At 39.9% G+C, this 5,834-nt stretch overlaps 1 pseudogene; it reads left to right on the plus strand.

Annotated features, from left to right (window-relative positions):
- LOC137626750 (neuropeptide CCHamide-1 receptor-like) overlaps positions 1 to 5,834 on the plus strand; it is an 80,425-nt pseudogene that overhangs the window by 25,095 nt on the left and 49,496 nt on the right.

A 5,834-nucleotide genomic window follows, 5' to 3' on the forward strand; every position in this document is an offset into this window, starting at 1 on the left:
GATAGGAATATTAAGGTTTTCGTTGTTTTCATCTCCTACTTCCTTCTTTCTTTTTATTATTAGGTTATTGATTTTGGCTAGCTGTATTTGGATCCAACTTGTTATTATTAAGTGTTTTCTCTCTTGGAATTTTCTCATGTTTAGGGCTTAGTGTAGTAGCTTTATGTTATTTTCTTGTGAGTTCCCGAGAACCATTATTTGTTTATTTGAATATGTGTATAATTAAGTGTATTTAATCTCACAAGGTTGATTTAAGTTATTGTTCTTGTTTATAATAAATATTGTTAAGTTTTCTTGGGTCTCTGTTTCCGTCTTTCCTTATCACTGACGTACTTTTACCGACTGCAATCCATGAGAATTTAAATATTTTAAAAGAACCTGCATTACAACCTGGTAGGTTGTAACAGTTGGCGACCGTGACAGGATTGCACTCGGGCGTACTTGGTGGTTTGGTTGGCGGATCGGTGCTCAGTGGATTTACCAATATTTGTTATTGTTTAGTGTTTTGCCTTACTCCCCCCTAATTTTTGAATCATGAAAGAATATATTTTCGATCCAGCGGAGTTTTTGGGGTCAGCAGATTGCCTTAGGCATCTTCCGGTATTGAGTAAAGAGTGTTTGGTGAGTTGTGCTCGCTGGTTAGGTGTCCCACTTAGGGCTGCGAACACTAAGGCCCAGTTGTTGTTAGCTGTAGAGAATAAGGTAGCTCTGGGTATGGCTGAAGGAGAGAATATAGCTAGGGATTTTGACAGTGTTGATGATATTGGTTCAGAGCGCGAGGATAGTATGATTGATGATGTGAGTGTGAATCCAGGCCTTTCTTTGTTTAAGGACCCCCCTCGTACTGGAACTATCTTTGAAGGAAAAGCTCAATTGCAAGATAAAGCTAACGTGTCTACAAACCCATTTGTTGTAGAAAAATCTGTCCCGGAGAATGTAGTTCCAGTGCAGCCTGTGTTGTCCCAAGAGGACTATGAATATAGATTAATTTGCAAGAGGATCGAGTTAGTGAAACTTGAGTTTGAGGAGAACGAGAAGGTGCGGAGACATGAACTAGAGATGGCTAAAGTAAATTTCGAGTTGGCTAAATTGCAAAATGTTCCTAATAAATTAAGTACTCCTTGTGGTCCATATGTCGATAAATTTAATTTAGGGGCAGCTTTGAAGTTAGTCCCTGTATTTGACGAAAAAGATGTGCCAGAATTTTTTAAAGCATTTGAACGGGTAGCTACCAGGTTGTCTTGGCCCGCCAAGATGTGGACAGTCTTAATTCAGTGTAGGCTGGTGGGCAAGGCAATCAGGGTTTATAATTCTTTGGAGGAGGGCGTAGCCCGTGATTATGGTAAAGTAAAGGCGTTGGTCCTCAAGGCTTATGATCTTGTCCCTTAGGCCTGTCGTCTAAAATTTAGAAATTTTAGTAAGCATGCTTCTGTTTCATATGTTGAGTTTGCTAGGCTCAAGGAGGAGCAATTTGCTAATTGGCTGAAGAGTCATCAGGTAGTCTCTTTCTCCTCCTTGAGGGAATTAATGTTGATGGAAGAATTTAAGAAGTATTGTAGCAAAGAACTGAGGATATATTTGGAAGAGGTGAAAGCAGTCAGTCTAAGTAAAGCGGCTCAGATTGCCGATGAATTTATTTTAACCCATCGAGCAGGCTCCGGCAATTTTGGGTCTCAGGGTATAGATTTCCAGTCTGCCAAGCCAAATGATGGTAATAATAAATTTAATAATGTAGCTAACAACAGGGTAAAGCATTCCGGTGTTCCAATCTATTATAAGAATGAGAAGACTCAGGGAAATATTTCAAATGGAGAGCCCTCTAGATTCTTCTCCAAAAACAGGATGGTGTCTGGTAATGTGAGCAAAGGTAATGGGACCTGTTTTTGGTGCAATAAGCCTGGACATTATCAAGCTCAGTGTAATGCCAGGAGGAGGTATCTGGAGAGAAATAACAATATTGACAACCCTATATCTGTAATTACCAATAAGACTGTTTCTATTACTCCCAAGATTGAGAATCCACCGGTAACGGAAGGTAGCAATGTAAATAGTAGTGATGACAGCAATGTAAAACCAACTGGTAATAGACCTTCATGACTCTATGATAAATATATATGGCCTGGTAGACTAGTTACGAATTCAGGAGTTCTAAAGGTAAAATTTTTGCGAGACACAGGGTCAGCTCGGTCTTTAGTATTAAGGGAATCTTTAAATGGTTTAGTTGAATATTCAGGGAATTATGTGATTCTGGGAGGTTTCCCGAATACTGTGGTTTCAGCTCCATTGGTGGAAGTGGAATTATCCTTCCCTGGGTATAATGAGGTAACGGAGTTGGCTGTGGTGGAGAATCTCCCTATTCCAAATATAGGTGGTATTTTAGGAAATGACATGGTAGACCATAGGGGTCTGGAATTATTCCCTATTTTGACTGTGAATGCTTGTCCTGTGACGGTGGTGACTCGGGCCTCCGCTAAGGCAGCTGATTTGATAAATGATGATGACTTAGATTTAAGTAGTTTAGAAGTAGAGTTACAAAGGCCCGGGCCAGTGGGTAGTCCTAGTAGTACTAGTAATATCTTGCAACTTGATTGGGACCGTTTAACGTTTATTGAGGCTCAGAAACAAGAGATTGATTTTGAGTTGGGTGACACAGCCGATTTAACTAAACCGAGGTTTTGTGTAATGAAAGGTTTGTTATATCAAATTAGTCGTCCATCTACACATGATCTGAACAAAACTTCTCGAGTGGAACAAATTGTGGTTCCCACACAATTTAGGGAGTCTGTTTTGAAGTTGTCACATGATAATTCTTTTTCTGGTCACTTTGGAGTATTTAAGACTTTCAAAAGATTAGCAAAATGTTTTTGGTGGCCAGGATTGAAATCATCAGTGAAACAATTTGTTAGTAATTGCGAGGTTTGTCAGGTGATGGGAAAGCCCAATCAAGTGATCCCTAAAGCACCTCTAAATCCCATTCCTGCAATTTGGGAACCTTTTGTGGAATTGGTTATAGATGTGGTGGGGCCTTTGCCCAGAACAAAGACTGGGTTTACTCATCTCCTGACCATCATGGACCGAGCTTCTAGATTTCGTGAAGCATTCCCAATGAAAAAGATAACTTCCAATGCAGTATTTGAGAAGCTCGTTGAATTTTTCTCCCGATACGGACTTCCTCGTAAAATTCAGACCGACTGTGGGATGAATTTTACGAGTAAGGTATTTAGGGGTAAGTGTGCTGAACTGGCCATTCAGTGCACTACCAGCGTACCTTACCACCCAGAGAGTCAGGGGGTGGTGGAAAGATTCCACCAGACACTTAAATCAGTTTTGGCAAAATACTGCTATGAACAAGGAGAGGAGTGGGAAAAAGGACTTCCCTTTGCTCTCTTTGCCATAAGGAACCATCCAAATGCACCTACAGGTGTAGCTCCCTTTGGACTGATCTATGGGCACAAAGTATGTGGTCCGTTGGAGATTTTCCATGAATTGTTATCATCTGGGCAGAAAGAGGAACTTAATGTGATGAAATTTGTAGAGAATTTACGGAAAAAGTTAGCCATTGCGTGGAAATTTGCAAGAGAAAATTTGGCTTCCTCCCAAGTAATCGTGAAATCAAATTTTGATAAGAAAACCAAGGTGCGATCGTTTGAGCCTGGGGAGTTGGTATTGGTGTTGAGTACAGACTCAGACAATTTCCTTGAGCCAAGGTATAAGGGGCCCTGGAAGGTTTTGAGAAAATTGTCTGAAGTGAATTATGAAATTGAAGCCCCCGGGACCAAACGAAAGTGCCGGGTCTTTCATATTAATAGATTAAAATCTTATATTTCATGTGGTAGGGATCCTTTAGCTATAGTGTGTGAACCTGTGTGTGTAGAAGTAGAGTCTCCAGAGGATAACTTTGAGGACTTGGTTGGTCAGGTATCTTCTGATGCTCTCTTTAATAACATTCAAAATCTAGAAGTTTTGAAAAGAGAGCTGGACCATCTGGAAGTTACGCAGAAAAGGGACATTATTAATTTAATCTGTTCTTTTCCAGAAATATTTCGTAGTTCGCCAGGTAGGACAAGGTTGCTTCAGCATGATGTGGATGTAGGCAGTGCTTCTCCCGTAAAGCAGAGTCCTTATCGACTAAATCCAGTGAAAAGGGACATAGTCGAGGAGGAAATAAAGTATATGCTGAAACATGACCTCATCCAACCTTCGATAAGTCCTTGGAGCTCTCCGATAGTTTTAGTTAAAAAGTCTGATGGAAAGTACAGAATGTGTGTGGATTACCGTAAAGTTAATGCAAGTACCAAAAATGACTCTTTTCCTTTGCCGCGCATTGACGACTGTCTCGATCAGATAGGGTCTGCAAAATTCATAACCAAGTTGGATTTGCTGAAAGGATATTGGCAAGTGCCCCTGTCTGATCGAGCCCGGGAAATTTCCGCATTTGTAACTCCCTTTGGGCTTTACGAATGTAAAGTGATGCCCTTTGGGATGAAAAATGCTGCATGTACCTTTCAGAGGCTTATGAACAGAGTCATTTGTGGGTTGAAAGGCACTGAGATTTATATTGATGATTTAGTTGTTCACAGCAATGATTGGCAAACTCATATAGTAAGATTGAGAAAAGTGTTTGAAGCTTTGAGGGATGCTGGTCTTGTTGTGAACTTGGGTAAGTGTGAATTTGGTAAAGCCAAAGTGTGCTATTTGGGTCATGAGGTTGGTTTGGGTCAGGTAGCCCCTAAACAAGCTAATCTCGATGCCATTTTAAATTTAAAGAGGCCGAGTAATGTCAGGGAAGTTCGGAGAGTCCTTGGAATGACGGGTTATCATAGAAGGTTTGTGAGAAACTTCTCGGACATTGCTCAGCCGCTTACTAAGTTATTGGAGAAAGGACAGAAATTTGCGTGGTCTCCTCAATGTGAGGAGTCTTTTATTAAACTCAAGCTGGTGCTGATATCAAACCCAATATTAATGTCCCCTGATTTTCAGAAACCTTTTCATTATCGCGGTGGATGCTAGTGATGTGGGCATTGGAGGTGTCCTCTTTCAGAAAAATGGGGCTGGGGAGGTACTTCCCGAGTCTTACTTTAGCCGTAAACTATTGGCAGCAGAGAAACGGTATTCAACTATCGAGAAGGAGGCCTTGGCCTTGGTTCGTACTTTGTTACATTTTAAACCCTATGTGACCAATTTCTCCTTCCCGATAGAGATTTGGACTGATCACAATTCTCTAGTGTTCATAGAAAGGATAAAAGGGTCCAATCAGAGAATTTTGAGATGGGCTTTGCAGTTGCAGAAATTCACTCTGGTTATAAAACATATTAAGGGATCGGAGAACCGCATTCCTGATGCCCTTTCTCGTATGTAATTTTGGCTTTTGTCCCTTGCTCGCCCTTCTCGTGTCTTCATTGGGTTTGTATAGAACTATTTGTCCATAGTAAAATCTGAGGGCCCGTATGTGTGTGAGTATGAGTGAGTCCTTATCTAAGAGTTTAGTTTAGATGTAGGTTTGGTTAATTGCGTTGTTTTTGTATGTTCAACCTTAGTAATGTCCATCAATTTTTTTTTTCTATTATTTTGTACTCGTTATAGTTTAGCCTTTAATTTTAGATTCCCATTTTCTGATTTGGTAAGTCTTCTTCGTGAAGCTATGTGTTTTTTTTTTCTTTTTGGCATGTGTATTGTTATATTTATTACTTCTTTTCAGGTTTTGTATTTCCGTAACCTTGTTAATTCCTTTTCATTTCAGCATTTTTTCAGTATTTAATTTTGAAAAAAAATGTATTCTATGTGAATAATTTTTTTTTTGTTTTGGGGGAGGAAGGTATTAGGTTAACGTAAAA

This window comes from Palaemon carinicauda, chromosome 34, assembly GCF_036898095.1.
Source record: "Palaemon carinicauda isolate YSFRI2023 chromosome 34, ASM3689809v2, whole genome shotgun sequence".
Lineage (NCBI taxonomy): Eukaryota > Metazoa > Arthropoda > Malacostraca > Decapoda > Palaemonidae > Palaemon > Palaemon carinicauda.